Genomic DNA, 24,654 nt, shown 5'->3' on the forward strand with positions numbered 1-24,654 from the left:
TCTAGAAAAATAGTGTTTTAATTGATGCTAGATGGACTCTTCTGAAAGTCCTTCACAACTTGCTCTGTATTTTTAGTGTACTTCTTATTCATAAATTCCCTGTGCTTTCTGATTCAGCATGAAATTTTCCTTCAGACAGACACGCAAAATATGCATAGGAGTGTATGCTTTCTTCAAGTCCCGCAGGCACAGCAAGGAGGGGACTTGCTACTGCAGGCGTGTTGGAGGTGGAAGCCTACTTCTGGAATATGTCTTGGTAACACATCTGTGGGAACAGAAGGATGGGGGCAACTTTTTCTGCATGGTGTTTAAATGTCTTACAAAGCACTTTTTTTCTGGGTGTATATCAGGTATAGCTAGAAGCAAGGTATTCTTGGTTGTTGCTGGCACAGATACAAGATGTGCTGCACTCTTGTTCTACATCCGTCCTCTAATCTCTTCTTCTGTCCATGTCTCTGTGCTCTCATTCTTCCCCATTCACCCACCCCTCTTCATTTCCAAGTCATGTCCTTTATTCTCCACAATGTCAGCACACTTGGCTTCTCCTCAATTCCTGGTAATTGTTGCTGTTGTTCATATAGTCCCAGCTCCCCAGAGGAACAGTCCATGCTGTTGTTTGTGAGATGCCTCTCCTTACTCCATCTGCACCTACCCTTTGACCTAGGCCAGCAGCCACTCGTGTACCACCATACACATTTTACTAGCATCCATCTTTGCGTTAACTGCATGCAAATAAAAACAGCAACATCTTTGTATTCTCTAAAATGTTGCCTTTCCAAAGACGTAAAAAAGTACTTTGTTTCAAAGAGGTTAACAAAGCAAAGCCTATGTGAAACTTGTACGCCAATCTTTAGTGAAGATAAAAACCCAAAAGCTTAGAAATAGTTTGGAACAGTCATGTCAGGGTAAAGTGAGTTTTGTTGAGATCAAATCCTTATGTTTGGCCAACTCTTGTTCAGAACAGGGCCCCCAAATGCTTTCTTTTTCTGGGGAACTTAACTTAAAATAACCGATGGCTGGTAGCAGACCTGTGAACTTTTTCACTGCTAGGGAACCGATATTTAAGGCTCAATGGCTGCAGTTCCTCTCAGTCACTTTATATTCCTTGCTATAAGTGTGCTTGGAGAAGGATAGATTGGCTATAGCTCAATATTTCCATTCTGTATGACAGTCTGAGCTTTTTAAAGTCTGCACTTATATCTTTGAAGTTGCACTGTTTACTGTTTTTATTTTTCTTCCTGAATTCTACACAGTGCCCTGAGACATGGTTCTAGAAATAATCTTCTGTATTTTTGTAGACCTTATATGCTGTGATTGACTAGACATGACCTGGAAAAGACAGGTGAAGTCCTTGAAGTCTCCAAGGTACACGGTCCCAGGCTGGATCATCAGAAGTGACTGCATTCACTTTGCAGACCTATCTGCCAATGCATACTTTTAGGATAAAGAGAGCTTTGTCTTTCAAAACACAGATTGCACTGGAGAGACGTAATGATGTGTTGCTGTGAACTCTCGTGGTGTTGCTTTAGCAGTTGAGATACTGGTGGAGTTCTAGGGAGGGTTAAACATGTAGACAAATATCTACATGGTTAAATTTAATCTAGTTAGAAGTTACAAATCTCAGAAATCTGTTTTGAAAGGTGTGTGTATATATATATATATTTAGCTTATCAATGAAACCCTGTGTTTTTAACTTTTCTTTCTTTCTTTTTTCTTTTTTTAACTGAAAGTAGTGTCTTTTCTTAACACAGAAGGGGAACCTGGGTGAAACTTGTCAGCATAGGGTGTACTGCTTCTCCATAGCTAGTGAGTCAATAAGTAGGGAATGCAGGGTTATTTACAATAAGTTACACGAATTAGGGGAGTAACCACTGCAAAGGTATTGCATGAGGGTTGCTGCCTTCTGAGGAGTGAATTGTTTCTGGCGCTGTGTTGATGAGTGCCTTGCTTACAAGATGCAAGTACTGATGTTCCCTGGGTACCGGTGTGTCATTGGGATCACTTAGGCATGTAAATTTTGTGCAGAATCATTCTTTTAAGATTTCATTCATCAGGCCCTAGGAAAGAAGCTATTTTCTTCACAAGTGAGGATGGTGAAAATAATAATTTAAGCCATCTCTGCAATACGTATATTCTCTGTTATACATAGAATCACAGAATGGCTTGGGTTGGAAGGGACTTTAAAGACCACCCAGTTTCAACCCCCCTACCATGGGCAGGGACACCTCTCACTAAATCAGGTTGCCCAAAGCCCCATCCAGCCTGGCCTTGAGCACCTTCAGGGATGGGGCATCCACAGCTTCTCCCCTTTGAGTAAAGAATTTCCTCCTAAGGTCTAATCTAAATCCCCCTTTTTTTTTTTTTTTTGGTTTTAAACCATTCCCCCTTGTCCTATCGCTATCTGCCTGTGTAAAAAGTTGTTCTCAAGTAAAAAGTTGCTCTCCGTAATAATGACATAACTCTCCGTCAGTAACTACTAAGAAATGGTTTTCTTATGCACCACGTATTCAACCAGGCAACAGAAGGGTTTCACAGCTTTTCGCTAAATTCTCCTCAAACACTGTAAGTGGTTAACTGTAGTAGTGTAACTGTGGGAATTCACAAATTACTAAAAGTATTTACAATTAAATGTGAAACATATTGATTTTGAAAATAGCCAACAGAGTGTTATTTAAGTTAAGGTATCACCATACTACAGCTAAATTTTCCAATTATTTAGGAATGGACTGCAGGCAGCTGAATAGTTAAGCTTATCCTTTTGAAGTGCTTAGCAACATACATGGAGATCCCAGGGTCTTCCACTTTAATGAAAACTGGTGGAGACTGAAATTTCTCAAGAGCTCTGGGGACATGGTGTTGTGGAAGGAAAGAAACAGCATGTTAATAAGAGTTGCTATTTGTTTAGGCTTGTTTTAAAGGACTCTGTTGGATTTCATTTATTAACTGTATTCCCTTTCTCTGAAAGGGTAATACTGAATAAATGGTGGAAGTTTACTTTGTAATGTATCATGACAAATACAAAGTGTGGTACATTTAGTGTGAAATGTTCTTTTGGTGAAACTCTTGCTCCATTGACATCAGTAGGTGTTATTCCTATTGACTTCAGTACAAGATAGTCTTTCTAAGAGAGATTTGAAATGCTCAATGTATTGAATGGAGTTTTGGGCCCCTCACTACAAGAAGGACATCGAGGCCCTGGAGCATGTCCAGAGAAGGGCTACGAAGCTGGTGAAGGGCCTGGAGCACAAGTCCTGTGAGGAGCGGCTGAGGGAACTGGGGTTGTTTAGTCTGGGGAAGTGGAGGCTCAGGGGAGATCTTATTGCTCTCTACAACTACCTGAAAGGAAGGTGTGGGGAGCTGGGGGTCGGCCTCTTCTCGCTGACCTTCTCGCCACCATTCCTTGTGAAATCAGGAAATTTGTGTTGTTGCCTGAAAGGAAGTCAAATGCTTCTGGAAATTTGTGTTACCTAGACCGTAGACTGAAAGGGGTAAGACACGTTCCATGGTCAATACTGTCATGTGTATGCTCATTACTATTTTTCATTGTAGCACCAAAGTGAAAAAAAATTGGGTTATAGAGTGACTGAAACTAGTCTTAAAATTTTGCTTAAGCAGAAAATTCTCCATTATTTTCCCCTCTGGGAAAAAAAAAAAATAAAACAACCAACAAACAGAAAAAGAAATCATTTGAAAATGTTCATTGGGTCTCAGGGAGCATAACTTAGTCAGGTTCCTAAATATGTCATAACTAGTGAGCTAGGAAGGTGATTTGATAATTTCAAATACACTGAGTTAGTAACTGAATCAATCGTGGGGGAGGATATATTGAAACACTCTGGATCCTGCTGCCTAGGGCACTTTCATGAAGAGTTGTAAACTTGCAGACTTGAATCCAGGAAAAGTTTATTGCAGCACAGTAAATCATATCACAGGTGAGGGTCTTGACTACTCCCCACTGATAATTTATAGGGTCTTTTCTGTGGTATGTTTAATTTAATTTTATTTTTTTGATATCTATGTGTATTTGTGTGTGTATACACACACACCTATGTTCTTATTATCAACCAGGTCGGAAATGTATGTGAAATTAATACTTTTGATGAGATTCTATGATGTATGGAAGAAACTTTGCATATAAAAGGGAAGGGAAATGAGTGCAGTTTTATATCAGCATTGTACCTATGCAGTTCTGGGATGCTTCAGACATTGCAGTCAGCCCTACAGATGTGGTATGGGTGATCAGAACTACAGGGATTTGTCCTCAGCTGCCACCACTCCGAGTCTTCTGCAGTGCCATGTCCTGAGGATTTCACCTCTTGCCAAGGGAGCCAACTTGGAAGTGAAACACTGGCAGTCAAATGTGTGCAAAATCAAATCCTCTGTCCGTAGTTACCTGTCTTCACTCCCTGGAGGAATGCTTGTCTTCATGGTACCATGGATTTTACTATCCCTTTAAGTTGCTGCAGACCCCTTATCTGGCGCACAGAAGTGGAGGCTGCTGTTTTCACTCACTAGTGGACATGCCACTAGCAAATATGCTTTATCTTTTTTTTTTTTAAATTTTAAAATATATCTTCTTACAGTATACTGTGGAAGAGAAAGGACTAACTTTTATGGGAAATGAAAAGAGACAGACTAATCCAAAGATATGTGTTTGTGGCCGAGATAACCACGATGGGTGGGTGTATCTGTCTTTTCCAAATGAGTAGGCTCAAATGCAGCCATCTGCAGTGAGCGTGCTCTGGAGTGCTTTTCCTGTCAAGTGCCATAAGATCTACCGAAGCGTACCTGGTGATGCGGTGATGTGAACGCCCTGCTTGTACGCTTTGGGTCCAGCGTGCCTCCAAATGTGCCTTCCAGCCGTGCACAAAGCTGTGCCTGCAGCTCTGCTGTTTCTGTCATCAATGCGGCCTGGGACTGGGCCTCAAAAGGCATCCTAGACACCTGCAGTGCCAGGTAGACACAAATCTGTATGTTGTACCCTGTGAGCAGAAAAAAAAAAAAAGGAACTTATCTTTGGAAAAATTTGGCCCCCAAATATTTTGAGATTCCTGGATGAGAGGTGCTAAGGATGTGTGAAGTATTGCTACGAGGGATTTGATAATGGTTTCTTTATGTGCAGTTTTGTTAATTTCTTTATTTTGTGCAAGATAAATTGCTCCATGTGCCTTCAAGCGATCTTAATTTAATGCAGTAATGACTTTGAGTGATTGAAGAACTAATCAAGTCCAGCCGCCAGTTCTCATCCTTTAGCGTAAGAATGATGAGCCTGTAGGTACCTTTCTCCCCATCCCTCCTCACACTACAGCTCCCCAGGAATATGGAGCCCTGAAGGATAATCAGACTGCTTGTGTTTGCACATCCAAAGGCCACAAGTCACGGCCTCGATAGGGATAGGAAATGGTGTAAGGATTTGTTGTTATTGTTGATTTAATTCATGCAGGAAGGAATGAATCAGAGCACAAATTTCTTAATCATTTAGTAAGACACACAACAAGCACCAGATACTTTTGTTTGGGTTAGGCTACAGAAAAGTGGCATTAATCCATAATAACAGAATTTGGAAAAGAATCTACAGGAGCTGAATGATGTGAACTTTCCTAGGAGAGATCTCAAGATCTTAGGAACCACATCTGTGTAAGAATCTGTTTCGTTCCCAAATTGAAATTTTCTTTATCAAGTAGCATACATATCAACATAAGTACGTCTTCTCAATCCTGCCACGTGCGTGCATTCACACACAGTCATGTCTCTCATACTTAATTTCTGTTTAACCTTTATATATGGTCTTTTGAGTATGTTAGATGTGTTTTTCTTTTTGTTTAAACACTCATCTCAGTCATTCAGAGCAAGTTTTATTTCAGACCAGCCTGATTTGTTTTTCTCTGAGAAATTTTCTTTTTTTTTTTTTTTTTGGCTCTTTGGCATAGAAGAAAACAAAACACGTCCTTGTACATTCTGTCACTGTTTAGGAGCTCTGTTCCTGTAACGTACCCCCGGTATACTTGATGACAAAATAATCAAGATACTTGAAATGCAAGCATGGAAGGGGAAAAGAGTTGTTGTCAAGACAAAGCAAACTGTGGCAAAACTTGTGTAAAATTGGCCGTCTGCGTCCAAGTCAAAATTGCAAAACTCCTTTCTATGTTTTCTATGTTTTATATTTCATCAATGATGTATGCTACAATTTTTAAAAGGAAAAAACTTGAGGGGGAACATTTTTTCTTTAACTGAATTCATTAATTAAAAGACATTTTAAAAATACTCTCCAAAAGTTTCAGTTCCAAACTTAAATTTCAAACCCATACTAGCTGACTTGAAATGTAGATACATAGAAATGTAAAACTGCCATACATTTATTCTACATGTGATCTGTCCTGCATCTACATCAGACCTGTCTTGTCCAGTAATTGCTCTACATATGACAGTGTAGATTTAACTTTTTAAACCATTTTACTCTTTCTGAGATTCTTTGTTATCTTTGTTTGCATTTGTTAGATATGAATTTGGGGTGAATGTATGCTTTAATGACATACAGCAGGGGTAAGCCGTAACAAAGGTCTGCTGGTAAATATATGGTTGGCACCAGAAGAGACAGTTTAAACCTCAAAATTTTGAGTCTGTCACAACAACCGAGTTGAATATTTTCATTTGTCTCCATGTTCTCTCCTTGCACCTCCAAGCTCGGTCATTGCAAGCGATGACAATGCCCAAGGTCCTGTGCTGGGTTCTGATGCGCGCTTGCCAGTGCAGCCTACTGGAGGATGCTGCGTTCTGATCGGGTAAGAATCATGGTGGCAATTTGACAATCTCTGAATATTATTTTTTGACAAATATTATAAGTGTTATAGAAATATTTTCATGCAATATTAACATTATTGTAACACCAGTATAGAAGCATAAATTACCAGATGAGTCAGAATTATGGCCCTTTTCCTGCTGTGTGTGGGCAGACCCCTGCATCTGTGCTCATTACAGGTTTGGGACCTAAATGTATTAGATGTGTACTGGAGGAAAATGAGCCTACAAAGTATTTTAATGGAAGGAATACGTTGCTCTTGGATATGGGAAAAAAAAATCATCTAAGGACAGGAATTTCCTTGTGCTTTTAAAAGACAAGTATGTTAACGTGGGAATGTCTCTGGAAATTCTTTTAAGATTAATGACAAAACTGGCAAAAAAAAGTAATGCAGCTCAAATTAATGTCTTGAAGAAAAGAAGTGTATTTGTGTTATATTCAGGAGATTCCAGAAAGGATTTGTGTAAGTGGGCTGTGGTGGTGGTCCAGTGCTTCCTTCTGTATATTCATATGTAACGTACTAGCATATAACAGTGTGGTAGTACTATTAACTCTTTGTGACAGCGGTTTTCCCAGAGTCATGACTGTAATTTCATTGTCTGCCTCTCGTCAGGGAAACACTGAAAACGCTCACTAATAGGCATCTCTCATTTCATCTGACACCTTTCTTCAAACAGAAGCCTGCAGGTTATTGACAAAGACATCCTGTTGTTTGGGATCCTGAGATTTGTCTTTGTTTTTAGTTACTTCAAAGATTTCTGTGTGCAACTCTACTTTGTTTGGATTATCTGCCTCTGTGAAAGTAGCATGTTCAGTGTCTGTCACCTGGGTTGACTTTGTACAGCAGACTGAGTTAAAGTGGAAACAACAGCACCTATTTCAGAAAACCAAAATGTTGTGCTTTTGCCCAGGAAAGTGGAAATTACAAGAGAAAAGCATCAAAGAAGAAAGAGGCAAATGAGGAGAGGTGGAATTTAATTTGTCTTAGCTGAAGCTGCTTGGGTGGACCCTGCCTCTACTGCTGGAGCGACCATGTTGTAGACAGCAGGATTAAAAATTGCTTTTCTCCCCTGTAATTAAAGGATTGATTATTCCCAACTTTCTCTGAACTACCTCATGCTCATTGTCACACGATGATGTGCTAGTTCTTCCTCCCATCTCTGGGTCATTCTTGGTGAAAGAAAGAGTGGCTCCTCTTTCTGTTCCCCCTTTGCTGTCACCTCTGGGGAACATAAAAAAAAAAAAAAAAAAAATCCCACCTAATGCTTTCCAGAACTCCTGATAATTTGTCCTTTGTGCATACTTCTTATCAAAGGCATATCCTGAGGGTCAGATGGACGCAGCAGTTTGCAAATTAATATTCAGAGCAGTTGCACAGACCCCTGCTTTTTCCTTCAGTTTTATTAATCAATTAGGAAAATTTGATTAGCTCCAGTTGTTTGTGAGAATACAAATCAACTTTTTTTTCTTCTAGGTTGTCCTCTGAAATGTGCAGTCCTTGTGACGTGCTGATTTCTTTCTCTTGAACCAATTTTCATTTAGTCAGTTGAATTATCATTCCACCCAACTCTTTCCTTTGCTGGAAGTGTGATATTCATTGTGAGCTTTTTCTTGGCTTTGTAAAAAGTTTCAACTTGAGTATCAGAAAAAGCAATACCTGGAAAATATTTTGATAATATCACAATTCAGGGTATGTTGTTGGGTTTCTGTGGTGACCACACACAATATGAGAGTAACATATATTATTAATTTGGCACAGGTGGGGGCAGGATAGGGAAATCATCTCTGTTACTTCCCTTGTTCAGCTTTGAAATCTCGTGCTTTTGTATTAGATGCTCATGAAATTCCAGACTGTGAGTGGGATTTGTATAGCAAAATGTAGACATCTACATCTGATTCACTCACCCAAGGCTCCCTGTAAGAGGAATGGAGAGAACCAGGACAGATGAATCGCACCCTTAGGGAACCTGTTTTTTACCTTTGTGCTGAGCTGCAATAACTCATAGCCTGCAAGTGCCTGTTTGGCTAGTAAAGGAGATTGGGGTAACAGCAGCATTGTGGTGTCCGCATTCTGCACCCCAAAAGGTGGATGATGAATGTGCCATTTGTGTCTGGTTTGTGCTTATGTGCTTGCAGGTACGTGGTTATTTGTTGTGCTGCGTGAGCTTTGAGTTCCCAGAAAAAAGCTTTATCCACATAGAAATTACTTGAAAAATTAGATGGGTTTAGGTTTCCATGTGTGAGAAGTTGGAAATCAAGGAAAGTGTAAGCTGAATTAGCATGTTTTCCAGTAGGTGCATTTGGCTATATATGTCAGCAACTTAAAAAAAAACAAACAAAAAAACAACCTACCACATAAGTACACAGAACTACAGCAGCATGTCAAATTAGTAACTGAGAAGTAGCTTAAATGATGCTGTTTTTATAATCACCTTTGAAAACTGTGTCCCCCATGCACTTACAGAGGTGTGCAGGTGCCTTCCTGCTGGCGTAGAGCTGTGAGCTCTTAGTATAAATCAGATTTAGTCTCTGCTCTATATATGTAAACCATGTTATACGCCTCCCTCTAATTCTGTCTTAAACACCAGTGAGATACACCACCTGCCCACAAACGAGTATCATCTGATACTAAAACAGAAGTGATCAACGAATCAAGACAAGTTACAGTAGCACCTTAACATAGCAGTTCCAGTTTCTTTTCATCTTCTGTTTTGTGTATGTGCAGGTAGGCATGGTTTATTGAAACAAATGAAACTGGAGAACTTTGTGCTTAAAAGGGAGGAGTGACCTTGTGTGGCTTAGATCTGTCAGGTAGAACATGTCCAGAAAGACAGCTTCTGGTAGAAAATGAGCTTTTCCAGCCCTTGAGTCTAGGCACCTGTCCTGAGGAGCATGATCCAGTAAGTAGATCCCAGCCCATAAGTTTTCTGTGTAACCAATGGGGATACGTAGATACCCTGATCGGTACTAACACAACTGAAGGGTCACAGCTCCCGCTTGTCTGGAGCTCAGAACTAGGATCTACTCGAGATCCAGACCCTGGAAATGTGTTCTGGGGAGCTGTGTAAATCACAGCAGATTTTTTGCAAGAATAAACCTGTGGTGTATCAGAAGCAAAGCATCATGATTGTCTGAAGAGATAAAATGCACAGATTATAATTCCCAAAAAGTCCTTCCCTGTCAGGTCGCACTCTATACAGGAGGCACATCACTTTCTTGGTCTGTTTGAAACCGGACAGTTTTGAAGCCAAATATGCAAGATTCACAGTAGTGGAAAAATAAGATGCAGCCTGACCGTGTCCTGACAGCTACGTACAATACTGGGACAACCACAGGATTCAGTGGCATCCTACCTGCAGACAAAGCCTCTCCCTGACAAATGAACAAACAAACAAAGAAACAAAAACTTCAGAGAAGAGCAGTGACTGTGTCATGAAACCACTATGAAATGGAGGTTTGAGGTACCCAAAGTACCCTTCTGAATCAAGCGACAGAGTTCAGTCCAAGTGATGCCTCCACTGATGATGATCCAGTTAGATCAGTTCAAGAGCATGCTGTAAGTTCATTTAGTGACGCAGTAGAGGTAGTGGAGGGATGCTGACACAGCTGAGTTTCTCCTGGCTGGTAGTGTTTTGTCAGCACCGGTCAGTGTTTTACACACAAGTGGTTTCAGCAGAATCATCACCGGTGAGCAGCAGGCTCTTTTTGGCTTTTCACCTTACCTCTCAGCCAAAGAAAGGCAGGTTTAGAACAGCAGCGTTACGTGGAAGCTGCCTCAGAGAGCCATGTGCTGGCTCACAGAATCAGATGGCCCAAACCAATATGTCAACAACTGCCTACAAAAGCAGGGATGGTGTTCCTCGGGTGCCTGGAAAACCAGTGTGCCTCTTCCAGGTGAGAACCACTGTGCTGGACATCAGGGGTCATGGGTGGTGAGAGACATGGGCACCAATGTGAACATGAGCCTCCAGCTGCTGCTGAATAGAGCTTACATCCAAGGCCATGCTTCTGTGCTGGGGTGTGGAAGGACCGCTCCTGGGCTGTAGTTCGTGCTGCTGTCCACTTCTGTGTTAAACTGAGGAACGACGTTTTTATATTCAGTACCGACAACATCTTCTAGATAGCTTTTACTGGATAGCAATTGGATTACTTGGTCTTCTTTAAATCTGCACTTGAAGGAAAACCCTGCGTATGTGTATATGTGCACACAGACACGCACAATTTCATTTTTATTTTGGAAGATACTTGTCAAATAACGATTCCTGGATGAAATTCCTCCTTTTATATGTTGGTGGATCATAATTTGCATTATAGCTACTTTAGAATACTTTTTTGTGCAGTAAAGTGGCTTTTTATAGCAGGTTCCTCTGTAATTCAGATATTGTAATGTTACCAGCTAATTCACAAAACTGGTAAAAATATCTCCTCATGATTTTATGTGTGATTGCACTTTTAAAGGAGCAGCAACGAAAAAGAACATCACACGTCTGAATCAGAAGGATAATATTTATATCTGAATTGAGTAACCATGTAGTTCTATTGGTGTTTCCCATGTTCTGTCAGTCCTCCTCCTCTTGCACGATATAGCCTGGTTTGGATCTTCTTCTCAGTGTTTATTACCTGACCTTAAAAGCTCAATCTAAATATTTGGTAAGTTGAGTGATGTTCCCAGTGTACTAACAGCTGCTTATGCACTTATGGGTGAGGAAAATTTAGAAGAGGCTGGCCATTCTGTAGCTCTGTAACTTTTATTTTTGACACTCACAGGATGCTTTTAGAAAGTGGTTAAAAATTAAATTTTCCAGTATTCAGCTGCAGAGGAGGAGCTGGTATTTTCAGATGTGTTAGGAGGAGTGATGCTTTTTGTATGTATCCATGTATCCATTCAAATTTCTGCAAAAGGGTTCCTCTGTCACAAGGCCTCCAGATGCCAGTGAGGAGAGATCAGTCTGGATCTGTCCTGATAGTTAGATATTATAAATTCCAGGCTAAATTTATTTGCTAACCAGTGTATACGCATTTCTTACTGTTCAGCTCTTTTCCTATGTGCTTTTAACACTGATGTAGTTAAAGAAATCATTGTTATGTTCTTGCATGGTTTATTCGGGTAACTAAATGAGCTCTTTTGGTCTCCTCTGCTCAGGCAAGCTCCACTCCCAGGTCATCCCAGGAGCCTTCTCCTCCAGCAGAACGTTCCAGGAGGTTTTTCTCTTTCCTCTCTTACAACAAATACAGAGAGAGAGGCCGGTCAGAGCCATAATTTAGTCTTACAATTCAAGAATTTTCAGTGGGTGGCTACCAAGATACAACACTGACAGATAGACTCATCGGTTTACCTAGACTGAAATTATTGCTGCTCTTGAAGAGGCTCTCTGGGAGATGGGGAAGCTCATTCCTCTTATGCTTTTCTTCTGGCCATTCCATCTCTGACTTGCATTTCTTTTCTTTCATTCCAGTTTTATATTCTGCCCTTATACATTTACTTGATAGATTTTTCTCATTTGTTGCATTCTAATGTCCACTAATCCTTGAATTCTTAAGTACTGACCAAGCCTAATTGTTACTAATTGCTAATTTTACTTATTATTGATGTGTTGACCTAGCTAAGTGAGAGATACCTTTCTGTACTACTTCTACAGTAAGTAAAACATCACAGGCCACTGTTTCCTGCTCTCTCATTAATTAATTTCCTGTCTTTGTTCAATACACCTTGCATTAATGAGGGTTTAGAAGGCATTTACTTGGAACTTTAATACGTATATAATTACAGTACATACAGTACATAAATTACATAAGGTAACAATATATGCAATGTTGCATAAATGCTTTAAAAAAATAGTCCAGTATGTTTTTGTAGGCCATCCATGGCACCCTGTTTCTATAGCAGCATATAAAAAATGAACATTTTGAGCCAGGTACATCATGAGGCTTTCACTGTGTTGTCCACAGCTTTTCTTTTTACAGGTGAGGTTTTGGGAGAGCTTTGTACAGCGGTACAGTTTCGCCATCTATCAGAAATGCATTATATCTACCATATTGTGGGGTTGCATTAGTTGCTCATAGTCACGCTGTGATGAATGGGCACACTTGAGCTGGTTGGTCTCTTGCTTTCCTCACTCATTTCCAGGTAATGAACTCGTAGCTTGTAATAGATGTTATTAATCTGTAGCTGCCTGACATTACATTTCGTACTATTGAATGTAATCTTATTGTGTTACTCAAAAACATTTGACTCTGTGTGCAGTTCAATCTTTCTCTTAATTGACCTTGCCTCCTGAATTTGTATTGCAAGAAAACTTCTTCATCACAATTATAATTCTTGTGCAAAGACCACTGAAGTAAAAAATAAATACAGGCAATCCTAATCCCAGTTCTGTGAAACTTGATTAGTCATCCTCCGTTAGCCTACTGTCCCTCTCAAATGTATATTTTCCTGCCTTTTCTTTAGTTTGTTTGCCACCAACCGTTTATTCAACCAATTATTCTACTAACCCAAACCTCCTCCAGTTTAACCAATGGTTTCCCATTTGGTGCTGTATCCAGTACTTTACTAACATTCAGGTCAAATACGTTTCCCTCTGCTAGAAAAATCAGCTAGTTTACCAAAGAATGTTCTTGCCACAAGTCTGGTGTGATCTTTCTTTGGAAGACCTGTATTTCCTTTTTTCTTATATTTCTTAGATTTACCTCTGTCTTTGAAGGTCCTTTTCTTTCAAAAGTGTCATGTACTATTAGTGTCTGGCTGAAGCCATATGTGCTGTGTAGATCAAAATAAAACATTGCACAGACAGGCTAATGAGTGCTTTAATTACCTTTCTAAAAATGACTGCTAGTTTTGATCTTCAGTGTTGATGAAACTGTCCCCTGGTGGACCTGCAGTTATACCTGGGACTTCACGTGCCAGCTCTTTGGACACACGGACCAATATTGACTCATTCTTCCCTTCTGCTCTCCCATCTGTCAATATCTGTATGTTGTGACATGTCCTGTGCTTGGATAATCAGCTGTCAGGGGCTGTGCTCTTGTGGCTGTACAACACCTAGAGCACTCAGCAACCGGAGCATCCACAGCTAAAACGAGGCAGTCATTAAGAATCAAGAACGTACCTACCATTAAGAATTCATTTGTCACATTTTGCTTTTTGTTTTGTTTTGGTTTTTGTTTCTGTTTGGAGAAGCTTTCACTTCCCTTTAGGAGCTCCTTCTAAAACAGGCAAAAGTAGCTCATCCTGTGTGTTTGATGTCATTTATTGTAAAATAATGATGTATGATGTTGTATTTTTTTTTCCTTTTATACACTCATTGTCCTTGAGTTCCTAAAATAGAAGAGGGAGATAGCTGTTAATATCCAGAAGCCTCTTGTTCTTCAAGTGAGAAAGATTGTCCCAGATGAAAGAAAACCCGCTTGTACTAGGGTTGGTAAGACAAGGTACATCAGCACGAATGAAACATGCTGAAGACAAATTATTTTGCCCACGTTCTATGAAACACACACGTTCTCTGCACAACAAATGAGACTTTTTCAAATTCTGAATGCTTTTGAAAGTGCAGAAGCAGTGAGGAGGTTTGATCCATAGTCATAACCAGGAAGTTCCTGTATTTGTTTTGTAAACCTGTATTTAAAAATATGCCAATCCTTGCCGACTGTGACTGTTTTTTAGATGTTTTTTTGCTGAGTTCTGTGCAGCCAATTGCACCCCTCTTAGTATAGAAAATCTGCTAAGTGGGTGTTAGGTGTAAAGACAAAATGTCTGTTTACTTAAAATTAGAAGACGCACAGTGCTGAAAAAGTTTTGTAATGTCTTAACCTAACTGTGCATCTCTTTATCAGCTAAGTGTTTGAAACTCCTGTGCCATACTAGTATGTCACTCATCAGCGTGTTGAAAAACACTGGTTTAGAAACTAAATTAAGTTAAAGCAGGACATAAGTTGAGATGAATCATCCTTTGCTCATCTTCTTAAGCGTAACTGTCATTTACCTATTTTATGTCACAGCATAGCATAGAGTAGCACAGAAATGTTTTATGTTACCTGATTTTGCTGCTTACCATTAGCCATTTTAAATAGCATTGACGTTACTGAGTTCATCCTCAGTTGAAGCATGCCTCTGTTTTTAGTGTGGTAAGTTTAACCTTTATGGTTGTCTTCACCCCCTGCTTGCAATATCTGGTCAGGATAATTGGTTTTAATATTTCCTCTCATTCCTTTAGCACTTAACAGGCCAGTATTTTATAGTCCTTCACTAATATTGTGCCTATTAAGTATGGTGGCCTTGATTTTAAAAACAGACATTGAAATTTGACAGTTGTCAGATGACTAACATGTAATACCAGCACTGTTTGGAGATCTGGTTCTTTTTAAAAGACTGTGATTGGGCACCCTGAATCCTTAGTTACATTAAAAATGAAGAAAATACTATAAATAGCCCTACCAATTTTGCATCTCTACTGGAAAATACGATTAAATAGATGCTCATTCTGACCTGTGCTTCAAATAACAACAAACCCAGGATATTTACTAACTCTGAAATGGCAAATTTGCTGGTATTTTACCTGCAAAATAATATGCACTTACTGGGTTTGAAGCATAGCCAGGGAGTTGTTTTTAAGTGGTTGAAAAGCTCCTCTTTCCTTTGCATTTGTGCATTAAAAATAATGTTTTTTTTTCTTTTTTTTTTTTCCCTCCTGTATTCAGGTAAGGAAGGAAAAAGATCTGTCTACTTCTCTGTTCTGCTTCTGTATTTGCAAAACCACTCCCCGTCCCTTAAGTCATGTAAGTCATGCAAAGCCAGCCTCTGCTGCATGTAGGTTGGCTTCGTAGGTTGTCATGTACAGTGGCTCTTGCTGCTGTCAGTAACCCTGAGTTTAAAAAAGCAAGAGTTGTTGAGTGACTTGCAGGAATGGATATTAAAGAATCAGCTCAATTATATTGAACACCATCATCTTCCCTGTTCAACTTCCATTTGCCTGTTCTTCACTGGGGTGTCCTGTGTGAAGGATGGTACTGTACATCAGGATTTGCTTTGGAAGAACGATAAGCGAAGTGCATCTGCTGAGCCTCGAAATTGCGATGTTGTTCTGGGTACAGACACAAAGCTTCAGACAAATCATCTGAAGGAGAGGGCTTTGAATTGCCTACTGATAACAACGGTTAAAATGCTTGATGGGGTCAGTTTCTGTACAAAGACATGCACTTGGCATTAGAAGCCACTGCTTGCAATGAAATTTTACCCTTTGCTTTCATATGCTACACACCCTGCTTTTGGCTTCTTAAATAGCGGATAGAAAACCTTGAGGCCACCAGGTTATTTCCAAGTAAGTAATGTAAATATGTGTTAAAAAACATTGCTTGTAGTAACTCAGTTCTTCAGTGAACCTGTTTGCTTTGCCCCCACTTTTTTCAGTTAAATAAAAAAAAATATAAAAATCTTAAAATAGCAAACATAATGACTTTGTTAGGAACAATAAAAATAGGTGATTGAATTAGCACATCTTTTCCTGGCTGGGTATTTGATAGAACTTTTGAAATTGTGATTCTGCGGGGACTTTGTAAGATGATAGGCTAATGGTTTTGAGTGTAAGCCCACTATGGAGAGCAGCACGTACTAAGGAGAAGGAGAGCATGACCTTAGTTCATCTGGTAATGAATTCTTTTGAATTCAAGACTATTTCTAAACAGTATTTTTAAAGTGTTTTCATTTGCTCATTTGCAGATTCTGTTTCTGTAAAACATTGATTTAAGCGAAAAGATTGTGAAGAATTCATTAACAATTCAGTTAGTATTGGTGGGTTATTATACAGTTCACTGAATCAAACTATGCAAATTACTTGCATATTTCTAATCGGTCTAGAAAAAACAAATTCATAGCATTTTCTGTATACTTTTCTGCACTTTCATACCTCTTCAGTTGTGTTAAATTGAGCAAAAGAAAATTAAAACCTCAAGCACATGTTACGTTCTCTGTCCTGCTTGTCGTGTCTACCACAAGCTTGAGCTGATTTCAGTGGCACTTTGATCACATCAGTTGAAGATAGAGCCTCAAATTTTATATAGTATCTAAATCTCTAAGTTTCAGCTTTTATTTCTTGTATCTTCAAACCTCTTATTATTCAGCTCTTGTCCTCATACTTTGTGGGAAACAGAGGCTATTATTTATGATAGTGTCCATTGCAGAAGTGTGTGTAAAATTACTTGATGGTAAGTCACTTGACAATAAATGCAGAAAACTCCCAACCAATCATAGCTTCAAATATCATAGTTTTTTGCTAAAACTAGACCCATTTAAGAAAATATTTCAGTCTGTGAAATTCACATTGTCTGTGATTGTTCATGCCTAATTAATTGCTACTGACTTTGAAAATGTTTTCTGATACTTTAAACTTGGGTATCCTTTTGTTATTTTGAAATCAGTGATATAAACAGTAAAAACAAAATGTAGACTATTACAATGCAGTTTACATTAGCCACTTTTTTAATAAAGCAATTGAAAAGCTATAAGCATGTCAGGAGAGTGATCAGATTAATACACTCAGTTCTGATGTACTGTAGTTATTGTTAAAATATTAATGACTTCACTGTAATGAAAGGAACTAAGGTTTTACCTACCACTGTGTCTGAAATTATTAGGTTTCAGACACAGTTGGACAGTTCTGAAGTAAGTTTTTATGATATAACATAATTTGAAATTTAAAATTTAGTTATACTCTGCAATTGACATCTAGTCCATAGGATGTAAAAATGAGTTTCTTACCCAGTTGTGATCAGATGATGGACTTCTGATATTTTTTGCAAGAGTACAAAATTATAGCCGAGAAAGCAACTGAAGTCATCATTTAAATTGCTTAATTTTTGATGTGGGCACAGTATTGCCCACAGAACATGGTCTGTATTCCAAATGCAGATTCTTATGGCTGCTTTTAACTTCTAAGGTAAATATTCCTTTAAAGTCAGTGTTGTCATCTCTAGGGGCAGAATGTAGGATAGCATTTACAGGAGAGGGAATATCTATGTAGCTGATAAACCTTTTGCAATTTTCCGGTTGCAATACTGAAAAAGTGTTACATTCTTTCCTATTTCAAATGCATTTCTTCACTGAACATCTGGTGAGTTCCCTAGAACTAGAAAAGCAGAAATGTCTTCTACACATTTTCCCTGTAATTTAAAACCAAATTAAATTTCACTGTATTTATTCACGTTTTGATTTTGCTTTCCATGTACCTTTACTTGTAGGATTGTTTGGGAGGACAGCATATTTAAAGAAATAGCTACAAATATTTTATACAAATAATTAATATGAACTTATTACAATCATTCAAAGTGGGGCCCTATTTTAAAGGTTCTCATTCATTCAGTAAGGGAGCAGATGAACGTCATGCATCCTAATCATTCACATAACTCAAATTTAAGATAAATAGTATTTTGAAAGCTTTGTTTGAAGTGAAAATTACTTGTAGATCTTTCAATGTGAATAATTTTCGAGAACAAAAGGTTTTAAAAAAGAGTTCTGATACTTTGGTGAGGTTTTGCAAAAAGCCAGTGTACAGAGTTCTTCAGTTGTTTCAAATATAATTTTTGTTTTTCAGCATTATGAAATATTATCTCTTAAAACTTGTCTTCAGTAGTGATTTGAATGCTTAATTAATACTTTTAGGCATTAGGTAATTTTAAGAGTATCTTTCTCCTATAAGAGTAAGTCCACAAAAATTACAAATCTGTTGTCACAACAGTGGCAGAGTTCAGTTACTTCTGCAGTCATAGGTTGGCATTATAGTCATTTTAAAGCCACCTACATTATCACAGTATCCAGCCAGTCATGCATTAAGTGGCACGATTAGCATGTGTCATGTGTGCTTCATTGTTGGCTTTGGAAAGCTGGATTCGCAGGATGGTTATTTATTTTACTAAAGGGCGTGTGAAATGCATTTCTGTGTCCTAATTTTAGAAAAGTAGACCTGAAGATGTGTGCCTGAAGCAGAAGGCAGTGGTAGTCTATATATCTTTTGAGACAATTGTCAGTATTTCAGCTGATCTGTGAGAAAGCCTGTTTCTGCCAACTGAGCTTTTCCTTTTGAAGTGGAAGATTCCTTGTGATGCATGGGCACTGGCTACTGTTTTAAATCCTGGAGCTTCCTGGAGGTCTTGGACCTTTAAAGACCTTGGAGATGAGACCTGGGTTAGGGGACAAAACGTGATGGCTGAGTAAACGCTTTGGTAGGTTCAGTTTCTTGCCTGAATTGGACTTTCTGCTTGTAAAATGTCTGATGCTGGCATCTCTGCATTTCAATTCCAAGTAGTGGGAAATTCACAAGATCACTTGTTTTTCTCAAATTTTACCATCTTGGCCTGAACTCAAATGACAGCAGCTGTTCTCATGAGATTTCTATTGCAGCCAACTGAAAAACAGCCTTTTCCTTTTCAGATCTAACCACCTAACGACAGCGGTAGTGACTTTGGTTCATGGTATTAGAATTCCATATATCCCCTCCTGCACACCACGTGCATATTAAATGTAAGGTGGAGGTGTATCCCTGTGTGTTACGTATTTATAGTTTTTACTGAATGGAGTTGTGCATTTTATATATGGAAAATATGGCATAGTGCTCCAGTGTCCAGCATTTACTTTTTAGTATGCAGTGTGTTCACTGAAGATTTACGTGTAGGATCTTTAAAAGGAGAAATTTTCCTCTAGGGAAGAACTGACTGAGAATGACTTCCATTTTCAGCTACATGCAATGGCATTGAAATAACAACTACTGTTGCTTGATCTCTGCCAACATTCACTTGCCCTTCTTCCTATCCCTCTTTCAGCAACATATGGAGCATCAACAAGCTTGTGGGCAGCTTGGCTTGACCTGAAAAAACAGAAAGCAATACTGATTTTAAAAATAGGGTGCACAAACCAGGCAGCTTGTGCCTCTGTCTCACGGAAACAGGAGGAGTGGCAGAGGTCGGAAAAGGACTCTGTGTGGTGAGGGGATTAGGGGTGGGTAAATAGGGGAGAAGACAGGGTCTTCTCCATGCTTTTCTTGTAGGTGTGTTCCCTGGTGAGGTGCAGAACCATACCCTTCCACTGTCCTTGCTGCAAAGTGGAGAAAGGCTCTTCAGGGGATGTCAAGTGCTGGTTCCACACATCTCTTGGTGTTCCTAACATGTTGGCTTTCAGTTCCTAGTTGTCCCTGTGAATGCTCCTAATAGGCACCTTTTTCCTTGCCTCCATGCAGGGTAGGCCTCATGCGAGCCTGGTGGCTGGGGGACGCAGTGAGTGGGCCTCTCACTGCCCCGAGGCAGAAGGTGCCTCTTCAGAGAAATGCAGGTTCTGCTTGCTTTGGGCAGTAGGGGAGGGGGAAATCACTGAGCTCATAAAATACTAGTGAATAGCCATTTGAATGAGACCTTTTTGTTTCTCTCAGTCTTTCTTCCGTCTCAGCCCATAGCAGACCTATAAGCCTGGGAGCCTTTTGGTGAACAAGCTTCCTCTTCCCCAGTGTTGGTGGGCAGGTCTACAACCTTCTGGCTAACAGATTCTTTAATCCCAGGAAGGATATGTAATTCCCAGCCAGACTGAGAGGGGGTTCACATTCAGATCAAGGGCTGTAAGAGCTGAGTGATGTGTTTGAAACTTAATACTGGATGTGAAGTGTAGAAGGGCAAGTGTCTTTCTCAGGCTGTCATGATAGTAGTTGTCATACTTACACCTTGCTGTGCTGATAGAAATAGCTGATCACTGTAAAGATCAAGCACACTGGTGTATGTACAACATACCTCTGGCTACTCAGATGCCATAGAAGAAGCAAATCGGGTTACAAAAATTCCTGGTATGTTATCTATCCAAATCCAAACCTGTGCTAGTATGTGCTTACTTAGAAACTACAGATGGGATTGAGTTTAACAAATATAAAAGTGTGTCTGTATCTGAAATATACACCTGAGTTTGTTATCCTAAATTCCCATTAATAATCACTGGAGAGAAGTGTGGGGTGCGATTCATCTTATCCTAAGGTAGAGCCCAAAATAGATGAGTCATGACTTACAAGTGCCCGTTTCTCTACACTGACTATAAAAGGAGCCTAGAGTGAGTAGCTCAGATAGAGAGAGCTTTTTTTTTGGAGGTGTGTGAAGATAGGCAAGATGAATCCCACTCCTTGTGTCAGTGGTGCATCATGGAGCTGCTTGGCAGCAGTTATGTGTTGGAACAAAGTCCTCTTGCTCAGAATCAAGAAGATGGAGGCTGTTCCTGGATGCCTGTCCTATGCGGCAGAGAGCTGTAGCACAGGAGGAGATCTTACCCTAAAATCTGTGTTGATGAACACTTAAGGAAAGTATAGAAATAACCCTTCACGTTTAAAGTCAGGTCTGTGGGTTCAGAGCTGGCAAAGACTGCCTGGAATTGAATGTGATGTTCTAATGAAGAACGACATGAACTATCAATAGGTGCTCGAATTAACTAGTGCTTCCTACTAGCAGGTCTGCATTTGGGGATTCAGAAGACCTTCCAGTATCTTACTGTGTGGCCGTGAAATTATATTTTCTTCTCTATATACCTCTATTTCCCAGTAAGTGTAGTGTAGACAAGGCATTGACTTCCTTGCAAAGTTCTTTGTGAGGCCTAATGATGGAGCACCATATAAGAGCTGAAGTGTTGTCAGTAACTGGAGTATTTTGGGGCTTCAAAAAGTACTCTAGAGCTACCATTTCATTTTAATTATAAGGTCTTAATAAAAGACAGCATTAAGAATATTGTAAGAATAAAAACAGCAACTTAACCGAGTACAAGTAAAAAGTTTATAGATAGCGTATGCCCAAATTAACTTCAATTGTGTCTAGGAGATACGAATTCAAGTAGTAATAAATGAGCCATGCATTCACTATGTGGAGGTCAGAAAGCAAGCTTGATCACAAACAGAAAATAGACATGCTCATCTTCCATAGGAAAATATGATTTTGTAAAAGAGACAGTTATCTTTGTCCAGATAAAAATAAACATAACATAGTGACAGTGATACATACATGCTTTGTATAGAAGAAGGTAGTTTTCTACTTCTATTAGTCATAAGATTAAAACGTGTTCACGCTTGGGTTCTTACCTGGCAGAGGCCAAGGAACCTTTCTCGATTTTAAGTGATTATGGTAAGATTTCTGCCTTAATTATTTGCCATCTATGAATGTTGTTTAATGCACAGAGCTTGAGTTTTTAATTTAAACAGATGTTCTACATTTTACGTTTTCTTTTAAAAAACAAAACAAAGCACAAGAACATTTTACGTAATTTATTAGTGTCACAGATGAATTCTCCATGTCTAAGCCATAGTGAAATATTGTTTTACGTGCTCAACTCTTTGTTTAAGTTTAAAAAAAATAATCTATTACTGGGAGGGGCTACTTTCTCTGGCTGAGTATGTGGTGAGGACAGGTCATCATTGGGGTCAGTAATATGTAAGCATTTACAAAAAATGGGAAAAGCTTTCACTACTTAATTAGAAAGGAATTAAAGAGGAATTAGAAGTGATGTCCAAGAAAGTGGGATAGCTAATCCTTACTCCAAATCAGCTGGAGTGTAATTAGAAACCTTAATTTTCACATTCCTGATGAGTTGCTCTGACCACTGTGTTACAGGATGTAGGAATGACTTGTCCAAGGTGTTTTCAGGACACAATACTGTCTTGCCTTCTGGATGATATGGAGGGAAGGGTGTCTGCTATGACAGTCCTGCTCTCTACAGGAGAGTAAAGGAGCGTTGGTAGGATCCGGGTGATTGCAGTCATTGCCAGTGTTAACGGATGTAAAGCAGCACTAGTGTTTCTTCATCAGAGAGACTAGGAGCAATCTCATGATCCACAATGATGTCTGGTGGCAGAAGTGAAGAGTTAGTAGATGCTAACACAAACTGCTGTGATGAGGTCTGCAAAAAAGTGTGTTGTGTCTGCAGTCCTCGTTAAGGCAAGCAAATTGCCTAAGACAGTCTTGAGCAGAGTGATTGTAAGGAGCAGGACTTGTTTGTTCACTGTGTCCAACCGATGTGGATTGTTAGGGTGTTTCTAAAGAATGGCAACACCACCACTCTGGTTCACCGGAGCTGCCTTGAATGTAATTACATTCTTGACTTTTGAAACATTCAGTTGTGCATTGTTTTCAAATTAAATGGAGCGTGCAGTAAAAAAATAGTTAAATAGTTTAATGCATATAAATAATTTTTGTTAGCATGTGTTTTCTTAATGGGGTTTTATTTTTAATCTCAGATTGATTGTAGTTCTCTTTAACAACAATGAAGATAACTTTCAGAGTTTTTTGGAATTCATGTAAAACTTTTTTGCCATTTTAATGTTAAGCAGTATTTATGTACAGTATTAATGTTCAGAGGATTTGTACCTAATTTCTATATTAAAAATATTTGGGATTTTCATTGTGTTTTTGAAGACAAGGGACAAATTGGGTATCTAACCACACAGCTACAGCAATTGAAGAAGTATCAGGCTTATACTGATGTGAGTCCTCATAAACAATTTACTTACACAGATTTAATATTTTTCCTTTATGCATAGAAAAAGGAAATCCAACACATATAACTGGAGTCATTTAAAACATTATTTCTCACTAGCTCTTCACTGTCAGCCAAAGGCTACAGTCGGCAGCTGAGCTGCATTAGTGGATTGTGGTTGCTCTCATCTGCTTCAGTACAAAGTCAGGCAGATTAGCTTATACCTTGGCTGCCTGTCTTCGCGCTGAAGCAGTCTGTGCATTTATACAATTCCTAAAAGAACAGCTGTAGGAACTTGCTCTGCAGACTGTTCCAGCTGTTTCCAAAATAGTCTGTCTACTCTGTCAACTCCACAGGGCTCTGATACGGCTTTGTGTGCAGCCTAGGGCTTTTAAATGTTGAAAGAACAACAAGCGATCTGAACAAGTGAGGAATTTTTTAGAACCATTTTTGTCCAAATTGTATGTTGGGAAGAGAGGCAGTTTCTTACAAAAACAGGGGCTGGTATTAATGAATTCATAAGAATAAAACTTGTAAAGTGTATTTGACAGTATTTAGCAGCTGCAGAATCTCATCACTTGTTCTATGATTTCATGCTGTCAAATTTGACAACATGAACTAGTGCCAGTCTTTGCTTTGGAAGACAATTTCCTTTTTATAAAAATTCTAATTATTAAAGCTAAATTTGGATTTCATTAAAAGGAAGTTGTTAGTCTTTTTTGTCACATAGCTTTCAAAAACTAAGTTGGTTCTACCTTTGACAATTTGTCACAATGATATTTAGTAAAAACCTTAAATTATATGCTGTATCTGCCTTCTGCTACCAATGGATGAAGTTGGTGTCAGCAGCACCAAGATACTGTTATTTTTGATAGACCTAAAACCTGTTTGTCAGTTGTGTAGAACCTGTTTTTTTTTACTCATTTTCAGCCATGCTTAGTTGGGCATGCTTGGACTTCATTTAGCCAGAGACACTGTTGAGCACCCACTGCCTTCTAAAGTGAGGGTGTTCAGGGGGACTTGTCATGGAAAGGTTAATTTGTGGATGTTGTCACAGTTTGGGTTCTCTTAATGCACAGCCCTTTTTTTTTTCTTCTAAAATGATAGTGCTTTTAACTCCCTTCTTGACTGGATTTTCAGGTAATGTAGGTGCAAGTTTGAATTAATGCAGGTTAGCAGCTGCTACCATACCCAGTTCTCTGCATGCAGGCCAGCTCAGCTAAGATGTCACTGGCCTAAATTTTTCTTCATGTTCTCCAGTGCTACCAAGAAAAAAACAGGTTAAGTTATCCAACCATTTACCAGAAAACAACGTACAAGGTGGTTTTGGTGCAACATGTACCTCTATTAGCCATAGCAGCAAGCTAGTCTCCTGTCCTGC

General features: G+C 39.1%; 1 protein-coding gene across 1 annotated transcript in view; it reads left to right on the forward strand.

Annotated features, from left to right (window-relative positions):
- RIMS1 (regulating synaptic membrane exocytosis 1) overlaps nt 1-24,654 on the forward strand; it is a 316,580-nt gene that overhangs the window by 21,230 nt on the left and 270,696 nt on the right. The gene's annotated exons all lie outside the window — the stretch shown is intronic.

Source organism: Cygnus atratus, chromosome 3 (genome assembly GCF_013377495.2).
Source record: "Cygnus atratus isolate AKBS03 ecotype Queensland, Australia chromosome 3, CAtr_DNAZoo_HiC_assembly, whole genome shotgun sequence".
In the NCBI taxonomy this organism is placed as follows: Eukaryota; Metazoa; Chordata; class Aves; order Anseriformes; family Anatidae; genus Cygnus; species Cygnus atratus.